The 26,953-nt window shown below is 45.3% G+C and overlaps 1 long non-coding RNA gene across 1 annotated transcript; it reads left to right on the plus strand.

The window, feature by feature from the left end:
• LOC142930084 (uncharacterized) lies at positions 1-25,272 on the plus strand. The gene is made up of 3 exons (XR_012946046.1): positions 1-78; positions 21,455-21,830; positions 23,737-25,272. It is a non-coding gene; the product is annotated as an uncharacterized LOC142930084 (long non-coding RNA).
• The last annotated feature ends 1,681 nt before the right edge of the window (positions 25,273-26,953 follow it).

Below are 26,953 nucleotides of genomic sequence, written 5' to 3' on the forward strand. Positions count from 1 at the left end.
GCGGTTAGTCGGTCGGCAGGTCGCCTGCGGTGGGGTGAAGTGTGGGTACCGTCGCAGCAAGTCCGGCTACCGACTACAGTGAGTAGGGGCTCTCTAGAGCGCCTTCTTGCGGACGCTTTGATGTCAGCAGTCGTAATTACCTGCGTAAAGCGGGTTTTTTTTTTTCATTTACAATGTGTTGCTCTGTTAATGTTGACAAACAAATGTTCTTCTAACAATCACCCGTTGCGGAACAGGGATGAAAAATGTATTTTGTAATATAATGCAAAAAAAAATTTAAGCGCATCAAGGGAAACAGGTTTTGCCATTCTCTGAACCTTCATCGACTGCGCGCTCCGGCAAAGCCAATGCATTTCTATATAATTATGCATTATAGCAAAACTCGTGACCCGCTGCTATGCCACGGAAAGGGCAGATGGGGCAAGATAACCGGGAAAGGGGGCAGGGATGCCGGGACGGATGTCGCCAATGCAAGCAGGGCACGGCTCAAGATGAGCAGCAGTACAAATGAAGGAGCGCTGGGCAGGGAAGGTTGGGGAGGAGGAGGAGGAGAAGAAGGAATGGCCGTGCCAAGATGCCTGGGGATGAGAGGATGATGAGAGGATGATGAGAGGGGAAGGAAGAAAGGGAGAGAGAAGGAACTTAGCTGCATGGAGCAGCGTCTGTATTCAAAGGGGGCGGGATGAGAGAGGGGTTCAGAGTGAGAGTGGCCGCACAAGTCCCAATGATATACGGGAGGCGCGAGATTATTTTTAATACGTAGATGTGATGAGTGGTAATAATAATAATTTCATTTTAGATAGCGTCATTCGTGCAATTACATCCCACAATGCTGCACATCAATTCGCCAGTTCCTTACACAGATGGTACAAAAACAAAACCCCACGACTTAGAAAAGCAACTCAAATATGAATACATTAACAACGATAAAAAAATATTCTTGGTTCATTCTGTAAAGTCACGTAGAAGGGAAACATTAGTTTTCATCTCCCCCCTCCTCTTTTCCGAACATACATGGACTCGTCCATCTGAACAAACTGTCAAATCGCTCTCCGTGGTGCTAACGTTAAGAAAAAACCGCCACTTTTTTCAAATTTTCTTGTTGTGATTTTCACACCTGATGATGATTGCTTGTGTTGCAGTCGAAACGTCGTGAGAATTTTATTGTTTTATATTTTTATTATTTTAATGTTTCCCTTCTACGTGACTTTACCGAAAGAGCCAAGAATATGAATCCCTGCAGTCACGAAAGCTTTAAATCAAAACGATAAAAACATGCACATAACAAGAAAATTATCATCAGAGAAAATAAATGTAAATAAATACATACGTTCTGTCTCCATACTCCAGACCACAATGAGTAAATAATGTTTCATGCACAACAAATGCATGAACCTGGTGTCTGCATTCCTTTCACACTGATATTAACTTTACCACTGCGCCTCCAGGCAATACAAGCTCTTTTGCCTGGAGGCCTGAATACAAACAAATTATGTCTCCAACTAATGGCACTACATTGACTGCCGTGGCAATTTGAGCCCATGTTTTACCAATCATCTTTGCCTTACATCACATTTACAAATCGGCCCAAAGAAAATGCGTACCGTTTCTAAATTACCGGGCAATTAACGGGCGGAATCGTGGCAGATAGTGATCTCACAAGTGCTTGCCGGTGCTTTAATAGCCACTGCGGAGGACGGATCGATAGGGCCGGGGTGATGGTAATTGACCTGAGCAAGATCCGGCAATAAAGGCGCAGGGCCCATGGGTGTGTGGATGTATTTGCACCAATTGACAGGTACCAGGAGTATGGGGGTGGGAGGGTTAGTGGAAAGATGCTGATTTTCCCAATCTGCCACGGAATGCGATTGTTCCTAATGCTATAGCCGGAGACAAACCACGTTTGTCCATTCAATTGGGAGTCGCGTGTACGGTTTTTTTTTTTCTTGACGCACCAACGGTTTGCTTGCTGCTCTGCCTCACTGGTCATGTTTAATATCTGCCGCTTCGCAGAGTGCAACATTCACACATCACAGCAGGCGTTGGAAGAGAAGTACAACCTATACATTAGATAATTGAGCACTCGGGATTTTTACCTCCTCCAGCCCCCTCACACACGGTACAAAATTCTAGGAAGGTATCATGTGAAGAATATCTAAAAAATTAAAAGAGGAGCAAGACACCTGTACACTTGATGTCATGTTTTATAATGCGACTGGCACACACACACATTGTGTTCATCACTATTAGTATATAGAACAATTAGTATATCTTGAAAAATCTATCAAGACACCTTAGCAGTAAAGTGGGCGACATGCAAACGGAAGTTTGCGAGCTCAAACGCCGGCTGGGTTTCGACTCAGCTCATCATCCATATGAGGTCGATAAAGGAACTAACACTCTCCATAGACTCGTCCCCTGCTATAGGAATGCCAAATTCCCTCCAAGAGCTCTGCCAGCCTTTAAACAGGAGGTGCGCAGCAGTGCCTCAAAGCTCATTCGAGCTGGAAATCACATTGACCTTTGACTTGATTTACCACAACGCACACAATGTTTGTCACTCGCGAGAAATGCCGGATGAGCCAAGTTTACAAGAGTCGACGCCTTTGGACGTTTGGAGAATACAAACGAATTGCAGAATCTGAGCAATATCTTGTCAACCACCATCAAAATGTGTTAGCTCCGACCAGAGTGAAAAGTATTCGCTGGGATGCATAAGGACAGTTGAGACTTAGGAATGTATAAATGGTGAGGCACACTCCCTGCGAGCCACTTCAATAATGTATACCACACAATGAATAAGTCATATTCGACCCAGGTTTTGAAGCATCGTAGGTATTTTTTTTCCAAGTTTGAGAAGATAGCATTGTACGACACACGCGCGCACACACGCGGACGACTACGCTTTAAAAAAAAAAATCGCCCCCATTTCCACGGGAAATTATTATTTTGGTAAATTGTTATTTTGCGAAATGTATGCGCGCACACTTAGAACCCCCATGTGAATCTGCCGATCTGTGGGAACATTACTCTTTGGTTCTATTCGGTAAAGTCACGTAGGTAAAAATAAAGTAACAAAAAATCACGACGTTTCGGCCACAACACAAGCTGTCCTCTGGACAGTCCAGTCCCTTCACCTGATGAAGGCCGCTTGTGTTGTGGCCGAAACGTCGTGATTTTTTGTTATTTAATTTTTACCTACGTGACTTTACCGAATAGAACCAAAGAGTATGGATCCTTGCAGTCACGAACGCTTCAAATCTAGAATTGTGGGAACATTGTTCCTTTGCCACGGGTGCACATCCACGGTCCCGGGTAAACATTCCTTATTGCCCAACAGATCACGGGCAACAGAAATGTATTCACGTTCTTGCGGGTTCGATCGTGTAGGTACGTTAATTGTTTTACTATGGTTGTAGGTATTTCAGGGAGGGGGGGGTTTCACTGTAAATGCAGAATTTATTTATTTTGCTATGTTTAGCAATTTTAGAACTCTAGTTTTAGGTATAATGCCATTTCTATAGTATATTATGCTCGTAGAACGTATTGCACACCGTACATGGCCAACCGTACTATAGTGTAGGTATAATGCCAATGTTGTAGCAATAGTAGGTATAGTTAGTAGCTATATAGTTAAAACAAATGACATTACCAACACAATCTGACCCAAAATAAAATAACGCCGAAACATATCGTTCATGAACGCCTACGTATGTATTTGCCGTGTGCCCAGCAGTTCTCCTTCCATCGCTTAAAATGTTGAGGCTTATTAAAACATAACATTAAACACCAGACTGAGCAGCGCAAGACAAACATCCCCCCCGTAGCACCTGTAACAGACTGTTGGGGCCAGTGCTGTTCGCGAGCACCTATGAAGGTTCGCGACCAACACCACGCCCGACCTTGCATAACCCGGGGCGATGTTCACACACCGCACCAGCTACTCGTCTGAGGCTGAGTCTACCTAAAGGAGGCACAGCCTCTCCCGTTCCCCCCCCCCCCCCCCCCCCCCAGCCAGCGTACCTCCAAGCTTCTGGCGCTGCGTACTGATAGGGGCCATCCATTTAGTCCGTACGCATGGAGGGGGGATGGGGGGTTAACACAAATGCGCACGTTTGCGTGGGGGGGGGGGGCTACTGACAATGTGCGCATAGGAAACGGGGGGGGGGGGGGTGAAGCCTCCATAATAATTTGTCTACATTGGCCTTCAAATGAGTTAGATAGTCCGGCGGTGGACTGTCTGTTTGCTTAAACACGTTAATATTATTGAACCTTGATCGTTTCTGCGTGGATTAAATATCGGCCGTTCGATAGGATTCGGGGGGGGGGGTGCGTCAGGCGTACTAACGCAGGTGGTGGGGGGGGGGGTGTAAAAAGTCCGCGTGCGTACAGGGAGGGGGGGGGAGGGGTGAAGTTTTGACAGATTTTTTGCGTACCTACTAAATGGATGGCCCCATATAGGCCGATACCCTCCCCATCCCCCCCCCTAATCCGTGCCACCTGTGTAACAAGGCCACTCCGGAGATAATCACTCCCAATTAACTCATCTCCCAGAACAATGGGGAGCATTACTAATTTCTCTCAACCTGTATCACCCCCCCCCACACCCCCCCCCTTAATGCGTGTACGTGCATCTAATAAAGAGTACGTTACAAACGCTCCACTCAATCCGTGATTTATGTGCGTGTGCATAATCTACACGCGTGAGAACAATACATCAAACTTGTACAACCTTATCATTACATGTTTAATGGAAATGTTGGGAACGTTGTTTGTAGAGTTGTTGTTTGTGTGTGGAGGGGGGGGGGGGGGTTGGCAAGCATAGCTGAACACATAGCTTACCGAATCAACATAAGTGTGATGAAAAACATTTACTCTTTAACAATTGAGAAACGCCACGGTGAATGTTTAATGACAGGGTGCCACCTGTCGGCCTGAAGGGGCAATCGCGGTTATGGGCATGTTATGAAATTTCTAATTATAAGGGGGGGCGTATCTGTGGTAAAGGTGAAAGGCTTGCGTCGCTGCTCGCCGTCATCTCTCTTCGTCGTCCGGCCACGTGGCCGATCTTCTGCAAGGATCTCATCGTCGCTGCGCTAGTCACGCAGCTGTGTAGTTGGAGGCCGACGATGGGGTTGCGTAGAAGGGTCGGCTATGTGTAGCCACGTAGAACGTTACATCGATGTATCGCCCGGTGTTGTGCTTAGAGTGTGAGAATACATATGAAGCCTTCTACACGACGTGTCTCAGAAGTCGCTCACTACACACGCATGCATGCGTACGAGAGACACATTGGACGTTCAGGCACGGACACCGCCTGCGTCAGGTTAAATTAACCAATGGGAACAGGGGCGGAGCCAGGATTTCAGGCCGGGGTGACATTCAACAAATGTTAATTTCAAGAATGATTAGAGAGTCAGGCTGCTGAACTTAGACGCCATCGGTTGGCGACACGCTCTGACAATGCAGTTGCACGGAGTCCGCCAGACCGAGTGTCGTACAATTATACTCAGAATGTCACCCCCCCTGTCACCCCCCCCCCCCTGGCTCCGCCCCTGAATGGGAATATGCGGATAATTCATCGCCCCGTCCAGTAAACATATGTCAGGACCCTCCTGAAAAGAGAGTCAAAAGACTCAGTGAGGTTTTGATGGGTAAAATGAGTGGAATAAATATATACATACTTTTCCGCCAAAGTTAAAACGTGAACAGGTCGTGAGTTTATGAGCACCTTAATTTTAAGAAGCAGAAGTCTACCCTTTCTAGATTTAAAGCTTTCGTGACTGCAAGGATCCATACTCTTTGGTTCTATTGGGTAAAGTCACGTAGGTCAAAGTTAAAACGTCATTTTTTTGTTATTTTATTTTTTACCTACGTGACTTTACCCAATAGAACCAAAGAGTAAGTCTACCCTTGTTAAGACTGCTTTTAAATGTCATCCTATGTAAAGAGAAGTGTTTGTGTCTGTAATATCCTAGGAACATATTTAGAGGGGCAGATGCTCAAACGAATTTGCTCCGTGGTCAGTGAAACGTGCTGCCTCTGGAGGTCCCCTGCAGGGATTTCTGCTACCTGGAAAATATATTTCCTTCCTTTCCTACAAGAGGCAAAGACTTATACAACATTGTATACACTTCACTTCTACTTTGAAATTTTACGACCGGAATAACTTCTTAAACCGCCCAAGCATATTTTCACAGTTACATCTGTTTGCTTGCAGGCTGATTATGACATTTAAACGAAACTAAATACATCAACAGACATCTTGTTACATACTGTGTGATTTTTACTCTGTCTTTAATTGGAAAGTACCTACCAAAATATTTTGAGCCGCCACTTATATATACACACGATAAATGATGTTGATGCTATATCTGTGGTATGAATGCATAGCTATTGTGTCAGCCACGATCTATCCGCTGATGGATAAAGGCCTCCGAAAATACTCACACCTGGTATTGCCCACCTTTATTTCATTATTTTATGATTGCTGATATTTTGAAATCGGTATGCATATATCAAAGTTAGACATCTAAATCAGATCAGGCCTTCAATAAATGTAATATCATCCGGTTCATTTCTGGTCCTATGCCAATCCACTGCTGGTTGAAGAGCTCCTCACACCGTGGCAGTCGTTGTTTGAGCGTAATTCAGTGAGATTTAGCGAAGCGAGTGGTCCACGTGATATCTCGCCACATCGGTGGCGAGATATCGCTCGCCACTGATGCTTGTCATAACCAGGAATGGAGCTCGTGTCGCCAGATAGATAGAGGAGTGCGCTAGGTGCTGTGCCACTACTCCACCCCTAAATATAGGAGAAGAAATGAGTGAAAAATGCAGCATCCTGGCCAAGGTGACTCAAATAACCGTAACACCTTGAACTCAGTGCAGCACGCTTCCACTCATTAATGAGGCTTTTTTTTTGCAGCTTATGCGACCTGCCAATCAATCAGCCTGCCCCCGGTAGCCCTGCACCTATGGTGATCATTACGGCAGCTGTGGGCAGGCTGCTCCCTGTGACCCTGTGGAGTCGGAGGGCTTCCGAAGCTGAGCGCATCAAACGCAGTCAACACTTGCCCAGCGTGAAACTCTCATTCCACAGACAATTAATTCCCACACAGCGATGTACGGGTAATTTATAAGGGTGCAGGAAGCAAATGTGACATTGCGTTTTTTGACGTATTTTTATGCTGCCATTGTGTAGCGGTTAGCACAACGGGCTTGTAATCCAGGGGCCGCCGATTTAATTTAATTGTCAGGCACGGCAGTTGACACTATTGGGCAAGCTTCTTAAATCCTCCCCCATGGAGGTCCTCTAGTGACATCGCGGAAGTCAATGTGTCATGCCGGCTCTAAAGAGGCACGGCGTGCGATGTATTGACATCGCGGGCACCACGAATATGTAGGTGCAGTACCGGCCCTAGAGGGGTACGGAGAGCGCTGACTGACAGCGCTGGATGGCACCACGCTCTGCGTGCAGTGCCGACCCCTACAGGATGAGGTGTCAGGGTGCCGGCCACGGGAATGGGGTTACTATAGGCTATGGCACTCTGGTTGACCCTATAGGACACGTGACCGGTAAAGTCTACACAGGGCCCCCAAGTGGGGGCTAGGCGTGGTCACGTGTCAGGGTCGAGATCCTGCTCGAGGGTTCTAGAAGGTGGTCGTGGCTAAGGGCGGAGCCAGCCACGCCACAGAGGCTAAAAGCCGTTGTTCATCCTGAAGAATCTAAGTTCTACGTCCTACAAGAGTCACCAACACGTGGACCTGGATCCAAGCTGGGGTCCGCTCCGTCGTAGCTGGTTCCAGTGTAACTAGTGCAGTTAGCCTGGTGGTCCACCACCATAGGTTGTTGTCTTGTTAAGGGGTTGCTTTAGATAACGTGTTGCCTCCAAGAAGTGCGTTTGCGATTCAGTTGAACTCATTACAGATGCATAAGAAGTTTTAAACAGTCGTAATAGCTTGGAAAATTATACATTCGGGACACTGCAGTGGCGAGATAGTCACTACCTCGCCTGGTATGAAGGAGGTTGTGGGCTCGAACCTCGACTTTCGACGCGTGTATATTTGGAGTTTGCATGTTCTCCCCGTGGTCGTGTGGATTTGTCTCCGGTTCTTGCGGTTTTCCCCTCCACATTTAGAATCAACATCTGTTTAGAGTATTTGGCAACGATAATTTCCACGTAAAAAGCCACTTCGTTTAGCTATCATTTGTGGCCAGGTCGCTTATGACAAAAAAGCTATAGAGCACAGTGGAACTTACCTGGTAAAATAACAAAAAAAGTTTAGTTTAGAGCACATCGAGGTTATGGCGGATTATCTAACTAACATGACCACGATTGTCACTGTGGTTTGCTGAAGGCAGGATAGCATAGGAATACAGTAAAACCGTGGATTGTGATTAATTGCCCTCTGCTATCCGCAACATAACCTCACAGCAGCAGCCTATAACACCCGATGCATGCATCGTGGTTATCAATCCAAACACTATCCAGGTTTAACACGTCGTAGGCTTTCGCGACCAATCCAGAATCCAGAATATAGTTTTTTGAGGGTTAGATCGCGTAAATATATAAATGTGTCGTTCAACCCGCCGTCACCCGACACAGGCAATTAGTAAGGTTTGTCGCGTAAACAGAACATGCCAATTCGTTACTAGTACAACGTACCGGTGTGTTGGAGAGCCATTGTAATTAATATGCATTCATTAACCCCCCCCCCCCCCCCCCTTCGCACGTGAAGGGCTCACAAGTGGCGTAATCACATCTATCCTTCTATTTAAGAAACGAAAAAGGAGGATTTCTCCACAAATCTGTCTGCCCGCCTGATGAAGCTAGTTGTAATTGCTGGAGAAACGCCGTACTCAGATTGTAAATGTTGTGGATTTGCTCTCCAACACGCCGGTGTGCTGTACTACTGACGAATTGACATGTTCTGTTCATGTGACAAACCTTACTAGTTGGCTGTGTCGGTTGGTGGCGGGTTTACCAACACATTTATATTTATGCCATCTTACCTAAAAAAATATCATATTATGGACTATCCAGGCTCAATGCTTCTTAGCTTCTCGGATCTGATTTTAATGGGCAATTCCATCTTAGGCAAAATATTGAACAGTTCCGTAACTTCAAAAGGCTATTGCTGTTTGTTTTATGCATAAAGGCATAAAAAATGACCAACACGCATTGTTGAAGATGGCCAGAAACACTGGCATGCAAAACATTCCGAGACAATGTTATAATAGTTGCCCAGGTACTGATTTTAAAAGGACATCATGAAGCTAAAAATTATTTTCAGTAATTATTTTGGCTCGTACATTCCCCATGCCTCTCATTATGTTTCTGCTTCAGAAATTTCATTCCATTGCATTATGGCATGAAACTTCAAATGCAATGTGCGTCCCAGTACAGATGTCATCCACGATGCCAGGATTTGTGTTGTTTTTACACATCCGTTTATTTTCATTAAAACAAAGTTAAAGGGTGCTATGGATATATCTGTAACTATATATTCATCATACTGTTGTTTATAGATGAGCCAATTTTAAGTGGCAAAAATCAGCACAACAATAAAACTACTCCATGTAATTATAAGAACAAAATATATCTTATAATTGAGATTGTTCCCCTTTTCATGTCCACACGATTTGGTTGCTGAGACTCCCGATATCGTACCCATGAGGTTACTAAAAGTTAAAGGTGCAGCCCTACAATTGCTTGTTCACTCTACTGCTGTCAGAAGTACCTCTACTAGACAGCCCCTCCAGACGGTATTGGCTTCCTCTTCCACGCTGACCAGATGTCTTCGTAAGAGGAACCCACAATTACCAACTGTAATGAGTCTATTTGTACTGGAAGGTGAATAGAGGACACGGGCCGTTGGAGAAACTTGCCCCATTATTTCAACTGCCAGGCCATCGAACCGGCGACATTTGGATTGCACATCCAGTGCGCCAACCATTACACCACGGAACCATCCGCCACGGTGGGGGAAAGGTTATGCTTGTTATGAACATCATTGCAAGTCTCACGTGGGGACTTCTTGCCAGACCAGGTACTTCATTGGCAGGTCGTGAAATTTTACCCAGGACAATAATGTTAACGACATACTCTTTGGTTCTATTGGGTAAAGTCACGTAGGTAAAAACATAAAATAACAAAAATCACGACGTTTCGACCACAACACAAGTGGCCTTCATTGAATGAACATACTGTACCATTAAACAAGTCCAGCGCAGGTCGCCTCCTTTAAGCATTAAAAATTCGGCAAAACGAATTCTTCTGCCGTAGCTGATCATTGTTACAACGCTGTGGGTGATCACGATATAATTTTCTCCGATACCAAGGTTCTTTGCAAACCCACGGGTTTTTAGCAGAGATTTGTTCACGAGGCAATCCAGATCTACAAACACAGACACAATTTCAACCGAGAAGATGGCTTCAAATTAAGCAACCATTGGAAAGATGTTCTAAATCGAACCAAACGTTAAAGGAATTTGTAATGCTTAAAGGAGGCGACCTGCGCTGGACTTGTTTAATGGTACAGTATGTTCATTCAATTAGTGGCATCCCAGACTCTCACGGTGGTGCTAATGTATTTTTGATTCTATTTGCGAGCTTGCACAACTTTACATTCTATGCTAATTCCTTTGTCAAGGCGTCTTTTCTGTTTACCCACTCACAGCTTAAAGGAGGCGACCTGCGCTTGACTTTTTTCACTCCAACGCTGTCCTCCGGACTGGTTGGTCCCTTCACCTGATGAAGGCCACTTGTGTTGTGGTCGAAACGTCGTGATTTTTGTTATTTATTTTTTTACCTACGTGACTTTACCCAATAGAACCAAAGAGTATGGATCCTTGCAGTCACGAAAGCTTTAAATCTAGAATGTTAACGACATCAACATTCCTAATGCCATCCATGAAACATTCGGAAACTTAGGTGTGGTGGACAGAACATTGTTTCTCAACTCATCCGAAGAAACCTCATACAGTGGAAATACTATCTAGACCCATGCTGGGAGAGTAATTGAGCTCTGGGCTAGTAGGGAAACATCCATCCGAAGAAACCTCATACAGTGGAAATACTATCTAGACCCATGCTGGGAGAGTAATTGAGCTCTGGGCTAGTAGGGAAACATCCATCCGAAGAAACCTCATACAGTGGAAATACTATCTAGACCCATGCTGGGAGAGTAATTGAGCTCTGGGCTAGCAGGGAAACATCCATCCGAAGAAACCTCATACAGTGGAAATACTATCTAGACCCATGCTGGGAGAGTAATTGAGCTCTGGGCTAGTAGGGAAACATCCATCCGAAGAAACCTCATACAGTGGAAATACTATCTAGACCCATGCTGGGAGAGTAATTGAGCTCTGGGCTAGTAGGGAAACATCCATCCGAAGAAACCTCATACAGTGGAAATACTATCTAGACCCATGCTGGGAGAGTAATTGAGCTCTGGGCTAGTAGGGAAGCATCCATCCGAAGAAACCTCATACAGTGGAAATACTATCTAGACCCATGCTGGGAGAGTAATTGAGCTCTGGGCTAGCAGGGAAACATCCATCCGAAGAAACCTCATACAGTGGAAATACTATCAAGACCCATGCTGGGAGAGTAATTGAGCTCTGGGCTAGTAGGGAAACATCTATCCGAAGAAACCTCATACAGTGGAAATACTATCTAGACCCATGCTGGGAGAGTAATTGAGCTCTGGGCTAGTAGGGAAACATCCATCCGAAGAAACCTCATACAGTGGAAATACTATCTAGACCCATGCTGGGAGAGTAATTGAGCTCTGGGCTAGTAGGGAAACATCCATCCGAAGAAACCTCATACAGTGGAAATACTATCTAGACCCATGCTGGGAGAGTAATTGAGCTCTGGGCTAGTAGGGAAACATCCACCTGCTGTGCAATTAACACAATTTATCATTCCGCATTCAACCTCCTGATTTTGCTCTCAGTGATTCCCATTGAGCTGACCAGGTTAGGAACGAAATAAGGCATGGTCAATCTGCTGCTTAATGAAGACCTCCCCAATCCTCAGCCATCACTCAAAATCCCGTGATATAAGCAACAACCCGCCTAGCACCTGCACACGAGATGATTTTACCGCTCCGTATTCTTTGTGGAGATCGTCTCAGACGTGTTCCATTCCTTGGCTCCTGCTCCATCATTAGTCTTGGCCAGCTGCCATCATCCCTTCGAGTAACGTGTCCTGCCCAGGCCAGTTAAATTGCCTATGCACTCCAATGCGTACGCTCTTCTGTCCATCTGTCAATGCAATTCTAAGCTTGCATGTCTCGATGTTTCTTTCCACACTTTTCAGAGTGTGTCCCATTTGTTTTTTGTCAATGACCGTGTTTCTGAACCGCGTTATTTGCAACATTGGCTTTGTTACGTTTCTTGCCAAGTTCGTCTTTGTAAAGCACTCCAACCTGCCCGAATCCACCTCTTTATTTCATTATCAACAATACAAACGTGATCATCATTATTAGCTATGGGACCTTTTTTGCCAGTATCCAAAATGATGAAAAATAAGAATAGGTTTTATCCTTTATGGCAATGAAAAAGGTGTTAATATGTTCATACACCAAAAGTGTTCTGATACTTGCATTCGTTGTATTTGTGCTGTTCGCCTTTTGGCGTTCTCTGGTCTAACACTGGTGATGAGACAAGGCCATTAAGAAGGATGTCTCTGGTGTAGGCCAATCAGTTTGAAAAACAACATTATCAGAGCCTGTTTGTCTGCATGTTTCGCCGCCACAAGTACGTGTGGTTGATGCAGACTTGATGCCTTGCAAAAGGTTTATATTTGCTGTTTAAATATCGTAACACCTGTTTTATTGCCAGAAAGGGTAAAACCTATTCTTATTTTTCATCGCCATCATTATCAAACAGGATGCTATCAGGTGCCATGGTGGGTAAACGTGCAAACCTGTTGACAAGATTTGCAATGGTCAGATCGTATTTTTTTCAGTGGTTAAATTTAAATATTTGCAATCAGTATTTGGGGGTGACCTTTGGAGGGGACCAGCTAAGATTCAAACAGAGAGCCAGGACTGGCCATGGGTGGGCTGTAATAATCAGGGGGCGTATAACGGTCTTTCAAAGTGGCAAGAAACAAACTGGACAGGACATCACATTAATCATGAAATGTTTCCATAAAAAACACACAACACACTGGCATATGCTCAACACGTTGCATGCAACACAGTGCTGTTAAAGTGCAGGAAATGCATCTGTGAGACTTCACGGCAAGAGTTTCGTCCACGCATGATTTTTCAAAGTAATTTATCTGGAAATCCTATCCACTTCCGCTTGCTATCAATAAAATATTCTACTCCGAGAAAAGAAGTTGCCCAAGCCTTTTTTTTGCGAATGCACTACCACCCTTGCCGACAGCCCGAGCCACACTCTGCTGGCTATATGTATGATCCATCCGTTCGGCTAAAGAAAAGTACCTTAAATTTGCACAAACTGGGTTTTGGATGACAACAGGCCTGGCTTGCCAAGTTAAGGACTCGTTGGAATACGGAGCAGTGAGCTCATTACCTCATTTCACAGATTTCCAGATACAAAGATCAACCCCCACCCCCAGGCCTTTCGAGTTTGCAATCAATTTCATAATTTATAGCGCAAACACGCCGCCGCATTTTATATGCCTCACTTGAACGTACAAATGTGGTGAAAACACTCTAAAGCAACGGTAATAATGTCTTTTTTTTACCAACTATATTTCATGCTACCCATAAAAGAAGAAAAAAAAGCAATGCAACTAAATTAAATAATGAAGTGGCTCACAGCTTGCAAAATTATGAGCCATTAGATATGCCCAGAGACCACAGCTCAGTAACGGAGTGGCATTTATTTATTTATAAATTAAGCTTGTGAGCAAACGGCAGAAAGCTCTTCTTATCCTACCATGAGAGTAAAACGCATTTCCCGACTCGCACAATAAGAGTTGGAGTGCGCGGGTGGGTGGGTTGGTGGTTGTTTCCGCTCAGCGCTGGTCATTCTCCTCATTGCAGTCGACGGAGTCGGCGCATTGACGGCGCAGACTACAGGGCAGCTTCATGAGCGAGGCAGCTTCATGAGCGAGGCAGCAACAATAACAACAAACAACAACGACAAACACAATAATGCAAGCCGCAAGTCGCCGTGTTTGAACAAGTCTCACACACAGTACCACACTGCCAAGATTCAGGTTTGAAATCGTCATCTTTCATACCGGCCATCTGCCGTAACGCTTAAAGACTGTCTGCCAGCTTTAATTAAAATTACTGGACTGCGAAGCTTTCGAAAGACTCTGCACACTCTGCACCCCGCCGTTGATTAGTATGATTATCGTCAACGCTTCCTAACGAAGCTTGATAGTGCCTATACAATTAACTGTCTCTCCATTCGTAACGGGGGTGGGATAACCCTATAACTCTTGATCATCCAATATGAGGAAAACTTTAGAATGGCATTGTGTACTTATTAAGAATGGACGCGATTGAAAAGTGGACAAATTCATCACATGGTTGCCTGAAACTTTGAGTCACAATCGAAGAGCAAATATGGCGACCCTTATTTTCAATCAGTGCATCCAAATGTTTGTTTAGCTCCGACAGCTATCCACCCGTCAGTTTACATCCTCACCAATGGACTACTAACAAGCGGCTCACTTTCACCAACGCATGAAGGAATGCGTTAGGGGTCGTCCATAAATGACGTCAAACGGCGTCACAAAAAGTCAGACCTCCCCCCCCTCAAATATGACGTCACAAAGCTCTGCCCCCACCCCCCCAAAATATAAAACATAAAACATGCTTAAAATCGCTTTAAACTATTGTCATTGTAGTACGTATTTAATGTGGCGCTGCACCCTGATGTTGTAAGATATACAAATTATTAAAAAGTCTATTAAATTAAGTAGAACGTGTTGTCTATATTTATTTAAAGTTGCGCATTTTGATGTGACGTCACATTTCTCAACCCCCCCCCACCGCCTCATCACACATCGTCACAAATGTCTGACCCCCCCCCCAACCCAGGTGCGTGACGTCATTTATGGACGGTCCCTTACGCAGTCCTCGTGCTTGCGCGATTCTCCTTTAGTCGTCTCTGTTAACCTGATGAACATTGTTTTTAAGTGAAATGAGATTTGTGTGCCGCAACTGTCCATCTTTGGCACGCTTCATCCGTTGAGGGTGGACAGCCCCTCCCCTCCCCTCCTCCGCCACCCTTAGGCCAGTGAACACGAGGGGCATACTCGAGACACCAAGGGATCTGAAAACGAGGTAGTGACAGGACCTCGGGAGAAAATCACGTTGCCTTGTACTCGTGAGAAATGCATCCTTTTGACGGGGAAACTGTATTTCTGCGCGCCGGCGTTCGACAACAGAGCGTAAGCCGAGAGTTTGCACGGCGTGCTAACACGAAACTGCCTTCCGGAGAAAACCAAACACATTCCACAGCCAAGTCTCGCCCAATCAAAGACAAATCAGATAAGCGATTGGGAATGACAAGTAAAAACAAACTAAAATAATTACTTGGGAATGTGTGCGTTTTTTTATGGATTACATGCTATGTATTACTCGTGCAGAGTGTGATAGATTAAATTTGATTTCCAATCAAGAATCAATGAAGGCACTATTTCTCTGCTGCTTGCGATGGAATGACTCATAGTCCCATCCTGAATTTGTAGCACTCATCCCGTCCAAATACGTTCGTCTGATCGGGTCAGAACTCGGAAGCTAAGCCGAGTTGAGACTGGATAGTGCTCGGATGGGTGACCACCAAGTAGTGCAGCAACATCCATTGTTGTGTTGTACCCCCCCCCCCCCCCCATCTTCACAATCGCACACCAACCGGTATGGTGAAGTATGGGCCAGGATTCCTCACGACCCGCACCGCATGTTGAGGCCCTCATCCAGCAGTGGCCTGACACCACACACTGTATTTGTACACGCACGTCCATTCTGTACATAGAAATACCCGAGCAGCCTTTGACGCGTCTGTTTTCCAGTTCGCAATTCCCGATACGCGTTGCGTATAGAGCCAGAGAATCGCATATTCTCTATGTGCGTACATGGATCGAATAACTAATCACAACCCGTTGATACTCAAGCATCTCTTGCAAGAGTCACCTGCGCATACTGTAAATGTTACCATAAAGATCAACACACGTGACACGGCAAACAATGTTTCTGGACAACGTAAAATATAAATGTGCAAAAAAATGTTTAATAACAAAATCTCACGGAGACACATTTCACAGGAATGAATGACCAAAGGTTCCATGTTCTCATGTTGTACCACCTCCCCCAGACAGCCACCCACCTATAGAAATAAGTCAACAATCAATACATTTGGGATATTACTACGTAGTTTTTGGCCTGCATTGTAAAGCCCCAACATATATGTTTCAGGATTAAGGGATACGATCTATACAGTGAAACCCAAGAATACATGCTGTAATACATATGCATTCGTTTGATATTTAACTTTATATATAGATATATAAGTTAATATTCTTTTGCAGAGACGATATATCTGATGAATAGACAAGGGAAAACAATTAAATGTACGTGATACTGAATTGCGTAATGATAAGCTCTATGCTAAAATATATATTTCTCTTTTAGAATCATGACATGAATGTCACATACAGGTTAATGTAAGGTTCCAGGGACATCCTCGCACCCATTTAAAATGAGGACAAAAAAAATATCTGAAAAAAAAAGTGTCAGCGTAGACTATGGAAATGTACCAAAACACACTTGCAGCAATGCAATTACGCGCGACGCTGCGCGATCAGAAGTACTGGCGGGTCCAGAAAATATTGGCAAGTCGGGGAACACAAAGCGGCAAACTAAATTGAATCTTCTATCTTCCCGTGTGCAACTGCATTCTGTCTTCTCACCAGCAAATCAGCAAACAGCCTGTTCGGCCGCACCTCAATTCTATGCTCGCGAAACTCGAGCGCTCGCACAATTTCTGGGACACGGAATCAGTTTGGGAACACATGTAGACTGCAAAAAAACCCCATCACTCAGTGTCGGCGGGGACAACCTGCATTATCTCAATGAAAAGAAAACACGGCGATTTCAAAGTCACCGGCTTACGGAGGTGTTATTTTTGCTTTTTCACGAAGGCAGTTGTTGGGTTTTTTTTGCTTTCTGATAAGCACTTTATTTCAAGTGTCCGCAAATCACGTTTGTGCCTGGCGTTTGAAGTAAATGTGAGCGAGTAAGAGAAATAACAAATCATGCAAAGACAGGAAATGTACCTGTAATTGAAAAAGCAAAAAAATCACCTTCATAACATTTCAGAGAAATACAATGCCTCGCTACTTAAATACAACTTGCCATATTTTATTCAATTGATCGTTACACACGAGAAGCTGCGTATTTTTGGGGGGTTATTCCGTTTGACAGTACATCGTTTTCCAAAGCACGGAGGATATAATATGTGAAATTTGCACATGTTTGCCCAATCGCTTCCTTTGTTATTCACAGCATGACTAAATAATGATGGCAGGGGAAACGCAAGCGGCAGGCTCCTGCTATGCCATTAATACACCAAAACGCTTTCCCAGTGCTCTGTGGCAGAACCCGGCGGCATTTTATGGCTTTTAGGAGAGGGCAAATCCTTCACCTGTCCATTGAAACTGGAATTTTGTGAGCGAAAAAGTCAGATCTTGGGGGCAATGTCACAATGCAGCCGCACGGCAATCGTGGGGGTCAATGTTCTTTACACCACCCACGCCTCACGCTGGCGCTCTGCAAAATCTGGCTTGGACTAACGAACCGCTGGACGCGGAATTAATTGCGACACGACTCCGCAGAGGCTTTCACTGTTGAGCTGCACAGCTCTCACGCGATGTCCTTCATCATAAGCCACGTGCTGCAAGCTTCTGCGGTCACCAAGATGAGAAGCTCGCGATTTTAGCAAATCGATTGTAAGAACCGGCAACACCATCAATTGCAAGAGCTGGCAGAGAGCGAACTGCTCAGTGTCAATGTTGCTGCAGGTGGCTACCATCACGTGCAGCGAAACGTCGGACACCATGCTGAACAGCACGCGGCCACAACCCGGAGCGTACGCCAGAGAGAGCCCCTCCCCTCCCCACCCCTCCCTCCCCTCCCTCCCTCCCCTCCCCGTCCCTCCCTCCATCCCTCCCTCCCCTCCCCTCCCTCGCTCCCCTCCCTCCCCTGTCCTCCCTCTCTCCCCTCTCCTCCCTCCCTCCCCTCCCCTTCCCTCCCCTCACTCCCTCCCTCCCCTCCCTTTCCCTCCCCTCACTCCCTCCCTCCCCTCCCTCCCCTCCATCCCTCCCTCCCCTCCCCCTCTCTTCCCTCCCTCCCCTCCATCCATCCCTCCCCTCCCTCGCTCCCCTCCCTCCCCTGTCCTCCCTCCCTCACTCCCTCCCCCCCTCCCTCACTCACTCCCTCCCTCCCCTCCCTCCCGTCCTCCCTCCCTCCCCTCCCCTTCCCTCCCCTCCCTCCCTCCCCTCCATCCCTCCCTCCCCTCCATCCCTCCCTCCCCTCCCCTCCCTCCATCCCTCCCTCCCTCCCTCCCCACCTCCCTCCTTCCCCTCCCGGAGCAACGGAGTTGATGGCGCGCGTCGGACACTTTGCGCCAGGGAGTTCCATTCACTGGCGCGCCCATAACCAAACATTTGCTCACTTTTTTTCGGTCCGCGAGTGAGCGTTTGACGCGTGCCCATGGGCAGTCGGTCTGGTGATGTAACCAGACAGCAAAATGACACTATCTACGGAGACGGAATATTTCAGTGGTGGGTGGGTGTGGACACCTCGTGTTCTGTAACCGGCGCCCTTTCACATAAAATGAAATGAAAGTCCATTACCGCGAATGTCCCGATGCGATCTCATCCGGTTAATGCGTCTGGATTTTTTTTTTGTTGTAAACAGCGTCAGGAATTTGTTGGTAAAATGCTTTTAATGTTATCGCTAATGCACACATCAGATTCAGTCAGCTCCACAAAATAATTCCCAAAAATTGCATTGTTTAGATATGGTTTGAAATAACATGTTCGTTTATATATAGTGTAAAAAAGATAAGTTTGTTGACCGGTACATCGTGAGACAGTGAGAGATAGCAGCAGCTTGGGAAGGCCTTCATACAGCAATGTGTACAGTGAGGGAAAAAAGTATTTGATCCCCTGCTGATTTTGTACGTTTGCCCACCGACAAAGAAATTATCAGTCTATCATTTTAATGTTAGGTTTATTTTAACAGTGAGAGACAGAATAACAACAACAAAAATCCAGAAAAACGCATGTCAAAAATGTTATAAATTGATTTGCATTTTAATTAGGGAAATAAGTATTTGACCCCCTCTCAATCAGAAAGATTTCTGGCTCCCAGGTGTATTTTATACAGGTAACGAGCTGAGATTAGGAGCACACTCTTAAAGGGAGTGCTCCTAATCTCAGCTTGTTACCTGTATAAAAGACACCTGTCCACAGAAGCAATCAATCAATCAGATTCCAAACTCTCCACCATGGCCAAGACCAAAGAGCTCTCCAAGGATGTCAGGGACAAGATTGTAGACCTACACAAGGCTGGAATAAGCTACAAGACCATTGCCAAGCAGCTTGGTGAGAAGGTGACAACAGTTGGTACGATTATTCGCTAATGGAAGAAACACAAAAGAACTGTCGATCTCCCTCGGCCTGGGGCTCCATGCAAGATCTCACCTCGTGGAGTTACAATGATCATGAAAACGGTGAGGAATCAGCCCAGAACTACACGGGGGGATCTTGTGAATGATCTCAAGGCAGCTGGGACCATAGTCACCAAGAAAACAATTGGTAACACACTACGCCGTGAAGGACTGAAATCCTGCAGCGCCCGCAAGGTCCTCCTGCTCAAGAAAGCACATATACATGCCCGTCTGAAGTTTGCCAATGAACATCTGAATGATTCAGAGGACAACTGGGTGAAAGTGTTTTGGTCAGATGAGACCAAAATGGAACTCTTTTCCATCAACTCAACTCGCCGTGTTTGGAGGAGGAGGAATGCTGCCTATGACCCCAAGAACACCATCTCCACCGTCAAACATGGAGGTGGAAACATGCGTTGGGGGTGTTTTTCTGCTAAGGGGACAGGACAACTTCACCGTATCAAAGGGACGATGGACGGGGCCATGTACCGTCAAATCTTGGGTGAGAACCTCCTTCCCTCAGCCAGGGCATTGAAAATGGGTCGTGGATGGGTATTCCAGCATGACAATGACCCAAAACACACGGCCAAGGCAACAATGGAGTGGCTTAAGAAGAAGCACATTAAGGTCCTGGAGTGGCCTAGCCAGTCTCCAGACCTTAATCCCATAGAAAATCTGTGGAGGGAGCTGAAGGTTCGAGTTGCCAAACGTCAGCCTCGAAATCTTAATGACTTTGAGAAGATCTGCAAAGAGGAGTGGGACAAAATCCCTCTTGAGATGTGTGTAAACCTGGTGGCCAACTACAAGAAACGTCTGACCTCTGTGATTGCCATCAAGGGTTTTGCCACCAAGTACTAAGTCATGTTTTGCAGAGGGGTCAAATACTTATTTCCCTCATTAAAATGCAAATCAATTTATAACATTTTTGGCATGCGTTTTTCTGGATTTTTTTGTTGTTAGTCTGTCTCTCACTGTGCAAATAAACCTACCATTAAAATTATAGACTGATCATTTCTTTGTCAGTGGGCAAACGTGCAAAATCAGCAGGGGATCAAATACTTTTTTCCCTCACTGTATATCATGGCTGATGATGATGGTGATGAGCAAAGTATGTACATGTGACGTGCAGTTAACACGTGCTATTGATTTAGTATACACTACAGGATTAACCTCAAGGATCAATGTACAATAATCGATATGGGGCTGAGTAGTACAGTGGTTAGAGTGCGCAGATCCCAATCAGAAGCTTAAATCCCCATCGAGGGTCGGCGCAGCCAATCATTCCTTCTGGATCGATAAAATAGGTGCAATCTTGTCTGAAGTCAACAGTGGTGGCTGTGTAAATTCACTTGCTCTCGCTATGGGAATGGGCAACGGTTAACACTGGTTCGGTTCAATGTTAAAATTCATTTTAAAAAAAAAGTTCGTTCACACCTGTATTTATATACATGTCAACATATAGTTCGCACTTCGAAAGAGTTTAACAACAAGGCTTATTAATATTCAGTGTGAAAGTCTTGCAGCTAAGAGGGAGGATGAAGGGGTGGAGGTGGGGGGGGAACTGTATAAGTGAATTAATTGCTTGACATGAACTACAAGTATCAAATGCTCAGCTAGGATTCTTTGACGTGAATGACGCATGCATGGTGGCGCGCACGCCTTTCACACATCACGTCGTAGGCGAAGGTCGGGAACCCCGTCTTATAGGTTTGCGAATCTTTTGTTGTTTGTCTAGATTTGAAACTCATTTCTTGATAACTTCCTTTTGTGTTTTCTTTGCAGTCCTCGCACCTCCGATGAGCACGGTTGGCTACGTACAGTGCGAATGAGGTTCTACATCGAGGGACTCCTCTGCTTACGAACATTCGATTTACGAGCTTTCCAGAGATACGAACAAACTTGTCCGTATGTCCAGTTGCCTGTTCGGACCGAGAGTCCTAAGTTCAACCGCCTTGCAATAGATGGCGGTGGTGGCATCTACATCTGCAGAATATGAAGACCCAGTGGCATCTACATCTCTACATGAGATTATACAACTTGTACAGAATTTCCCCGTGTTTAGAGTACAGGCCGTACAACATATTTGTAATTGACAGGAGTAAAGTTGGACTTACGAATAAATCGACTGACGAACAGACCTCTGGAACCTAACTCGTTCGTAAGTCACACATACAACCTAGGATGCAAATGAGCTTTTCCCATCCATGCAGCAGGATTTAAAGAGTATTCAATTACATGTATGGGGTTGTGTGTAAGAGAACAGCACGCACTCTGGTTTTCTCCCACTTGAAAAACGTTACCAAATAACTCGGTGGTGGCACGGAGACACCAGCATGCAGGTGAGCTCATGAACCCTTCTGTGTGGACCTTCAAATCATTCCCTCTTATGAATTGGGTTTCCATTGTGCCGTAGCCTCCCACACATTGAAAATAAGTCATCAAAAGTACTGGCCAAATTTGACAATGTAGGACTCTCCCCCCCCCTCCCACCACCAAAAAACCACACAACAGAAAGAGCCTTGAATTTGGAAATAGTTGAAGCTTTTGAAGAAGAAGAAGACGACGCATCAATTTGAACCTTTCGGGTGCTACTCCAGAGTGAGCGGCATCCAATTTAAGTGCTTTAATGCGCACCGATAATCACGGCGTTTGGCCGTGTTAAACTTTATAGCACAACCTTAATTACACGCCGCTAGCGGAAGTCAAGAAAAAAAGCAAATTTAAAATTGGCACTACGCAGCGATTAATAAGGCTCACTTCTTTTTTTTTCCCACGCGCTAATTGCGTTCTGGGAAATGAACATGCGCTTTGCTTAATAGGTTCACGTCCGCTGCCTGTCGCCAACTGGCTCGCTGCGCCTGCGTAAGAAACCTGCGCGAAACCAATACAGACCGTGGGAGTAAATACACCAATAAACCAACCAATATAATAAACCACCCAATACGGACAGGTCACCGTGGGAGCAAATAAACAAACCAACCAACCGACGACAAAGCGACATTAAAGTTCTTCTTCTGCCACACATCCAGCATGCGTTCGTTCTCGCTAATTACGTCAAGTTACAGTTTCACAATTCTAATCATCGACCAGTAACGCTGCCGGAGCTATGTTTAACATACACGCAGTAGACATATAAATCAGACATCTCTCCCGGTGCCTATTATGGGTTCTGCCACGCATTGTTCGGCAAAATGCCTAACTTTATGCTCCTAGATGTTAATTTCCTTGCCTGGTATGCAGGAGGTCTTGGGTTCGATCCAGACCCTGACATCTGTATATTTGGAGTTTGCATGTTCACCCCATGGTAGCGTGGCTTCATCTTCGGGTCCTCCGGTGTTTCCTTCATTATTTATTTTTTAAAAATGTGTTAAGAGTATTCGGCTGCTGTATATGTCCACATGATACTGTAGCCACTTCGTTAAGCTATTATTTGTGGCCAGGTCACTTCTGAAAACAATTCTATACAGCTCAGTGTGCCTTATCTGGTAAAATAAAAAATGGTTTATAGTTTACATTTTAGATGCTGCGAGCGTCTTCTTGATGATGATGCTCACAAAGTCCCCTGCACATGGAGGAGAGAGGAGTGTTAGTCTATACTGCGCAGACTTCTTTGGATTAGATTCCAAAAAGATCTGGATGGAAAAAAGCCTGAAATTATGTTTGTTGAAGACGCCCCACGTCTTTTCAGAATCCATGCGTACAGCAGAAAAAATATATATTCTCCTGTACGTGTGGAAAATAAATATTCTGCTGTGCAGTAGTACAGGAGAAACAAAACTGCGTTTCGCAATGAGATTGTAAATGTGAATTTGCTCTCCAACTCACCGTTGACCTGTACTAGTAACAAATTGGCATGTTCAGTTTATCGTGACAAACCTTACTAATTGGCTGTGTTGTGGGGTGACGAGTTTAACGACGCATTTAAATTTACGCTATCTAACCTCCCCAAAAAAAAAACGATATTATGGATATCATAGCACAATATTTAGCTGCGGAAGAGATTGTTCACGTGCACTTCTCCCAATAAAAAAACGTTCGTTGTCCCCACCCGTTTGCCATCTGAGTGCCCGCAGAAGGTTCCAGCACGTCAAGCAAAACGTCACACATGAAGCCGAGCAACAAGGCGGGGCAACCCGAAGTTACGTCGGGAGAACTTCGCATCGTGACCACGACAGCCTACGCGGCGCTCCGTTGACTCGTCATTACGAAATATACCAACCTCGGAGCGGAGGAGGAGGAAAAAAAACACTGCGTTTCGCAATCAATTGACTTCGTGTGATGCCTCTCGCCTCTCCGGGGCTTTAATTAAGCTTCATTGCTCCCTGAGCAGCATAGCAACTGTTTTTTTTTTCTCTCTTTGCTGCCGTGTGACCCTAATGTTAGCCACGCTCCCATGCAAGGGACCTTCCAGTCACTGCAAATCATTATCGACCACAGTTGAAATATGCAAATGTGTAATCCGCGTCCCAGCCATCACTTGCGTGCATAAACAGGTCCCTGCAGGGTGGGCTGGTAGGAACATTGGAATTTTGCGCAATTTTATTTTTACACCCCAACAGCACGAGATTTCACTTCGTGAAAGTATTGAAAGGGGACGGACGGACGGACACATTAATCTATTGCAGGCTGGTACACTCAGTTTACAACTTCGTTCCTACCAGTACAATAATAATATATATAAATAATGTTTTGTTTAAAAATACAATAGTGGCTCAGTGTTGGTCAAGTACTGTTGAAATTGTAATTCCACGTTGTGTTCTATTCCCATTCAGCGTGGTACGGCTTTTAACAGCACGACGCTCTCACGGCCACCATCTGAACAGTTTTCAAGGACGATGGCTTTTTTCCCCCTAAAAAGCTTTGGAGAACAAATTAGAGGCAAACAAAATAAAATAAAAAGGCTGCGCGCCATCGGACTGTGACCCACTTTGCACGACCGGCTTTGTAAGACGATTCATTTTTATTCCGCCTAACTATCTATGTCTTGCAAGTGCCTCCCAAAACAGCTATGCGCAATTAGTACTCACATTTTTCCAAATACTGCCGTGAGATTGACGACATTTTCAGAATGGACACAACAGCACAACTGCGCGTCTTGTGCTGCGTGTTTAAAGGTAAAAGGCACAGCCTCGCAATTTACCTCTCGCACCCCCATCTAGCGCGGCTCACTACGTACGGTGCAAAAAGAAATTCAACGCACATACATAACTTTAATTCACCACTGCTGGAAGGAGTCTCCACTAGACGGCGCTCTAGAGGGTATGTGGCCTGCTCTCCCACGCTGTCCAGACGTCTTGGTTGAGACCATGTGATGATTAAATATTAAAAAAATAATAGCGCTGCAGAACATAATTCACAGCCCTTTGTCAATCCAGTGGTGAATGAAAGGCTCCCCAAGCTTTGTCGGTCAAGGGGGTTGTTTGACCATACTTCACAATGCTGGCCATTGCGGGATGATGAAGAGTGGACACATGAACAATGCGGATGTCAAAATCGGTTCACCGGGTTCATAGGGCAGTGCGTCGCCCACTGCTCCACCACTTACTCCAAGTCTTGTGTTCTGCTGAATAATAAAATAAATGCAGTCGTGGATGTCACAATGCCCGGATGCTATGTTTTATTGTCAACAGCATCATCTTAGATGAAACGTGTCGCATATCAAGGCACAGCACCAACGCCGGTCTATTGTACTCTATTAGCTGCGTCCAAAGTGCAAGATGGATTATTTTGCACACAAACCTACATTCAATGGATGTGCTTGCGACAAGTCCTTTGATGCTGTCATTATCGATAATGATGATGTGTCTCCCTGAAACAGAATTCGTAAGATTGTACACAGAGGCCGGTTTTTACTGTCACTAAAAGCCACTCGGCGACTTTCAACCGATCACTCTTTCGCTTTTTTTTGCAAAATATTGTCCGTGCCGAATTATGGCACTTTTGATAGATTCTTGGCTTCTGCTGAACTGTTATTGGAAATATGTCTCATTTAGACGTCCCGCGGTGGTGACACTCAATTCTTCAGTCCTCCGCATCACATAATATTGACCACAATTCCGCACAACGTAGCTTGCCAAGTAATACAGCAAAGCTCTAAATTTTGTCCGGGAAAGTGCAAACTTTAATGGTGCATTGTGGTTGCACGTCTCGCAAGAAAGACTCAACAAACTGCACCCTCACATTATAGTAGCGGCAACTCGAAACCTCGACACCACGAGTTCCATTCCATCCCAGGGCAATTTATTGATTACAACTCACTCTCCTCCCACATGCAGTGGAGCTGAAGTACTTGCTGCTCACTTATTCACGGGACAATGCACACTTATGTAACCAAATTGCGGCATCCACACGTGATGTCTAGAAATTTGACAGAGCACGGAAGTGGGTTTGCTGTCCCACAGATGGTCCGGGCAAATATGATTTCCAAGCACAGTGGTTGTGAGGCAACCACATGCCAACAGCACCACTGTGCCTCTGGATGGCTGCACATTGCTTCATAATATAAGTGCCCTGGGGCTTTTTAGAAACACGCTGGCCCTGATTAGAGCTAGGACAATTAGTTTCTTTAGACAATTAACTGAAAATCGTAATTGATTATTTTTTCCTGTGGTTTAATTACTCTGGCCCCCGAAGGTGGGAAACCCCCGACAAGAGCACACCTACGTGTGACCCCGCTGATACGTCAATGACATCACTAGGCCATGCCCACCACCTCCCGTCCAGCGGCACACGTGGAAATGCAAGTGAGACCCCCCCCCCCCCCCCCACACACACACACAGCTATTTTGTTTATGCAATATGATTAGTAATTTAATTTAAAAAAATTGGAAGTGTAAATTTTCAGATATCCAAGCTCCAGTATTGATTACCATACTGGAGCACTTCCCACAAAATAAACCCGAATTATATATATACTACGAACACGTGCAGTGATAAGGAACTGTAAATGGGAGACGCTTTCGAATTGCATTTCATGCCAAAATACCTTGTGCCGACATGCGATGACGTCTCTTGGACATCTCGAAAGCGGTACAACCCTACAATTACTTGCCGATGCCACGAACGGCGCAACGGCGTCCACTCGATGTAGCTATGGAGAGGCACTCGACAGGGTGTTTGGTCTACTCTTCCACGCTGGCAAAACATATTGTAATAAGTGGGAGTACTCACACTTTACCCCACCACACGTGACCTACCTGCCGATCGACCACCCAAATGTGGCGGTGCCCATTGACACCGGCTGGGGGTGTGGATAAGATAGAATCCATCTTCTCGGTTGGA

The sequence above is a fragment of the Petromyzon marinus genome, chromosome 36, assembly GCF_048934315.1.
Source record: "Petromyzon marinus isolate PM22_M1 ecotype Great Lakes invasive population chromosome 36, UKy_Petmar_22M1.pri1.0, whole genome shotgun sequence".
NCBI classification, from domain to species: Eukaryota; Metazoa; Chordata; class Hyperoartia; order Petromyzontiformes; family Petromyzontidae; genus Petromyzon; species Petromyzon marinus.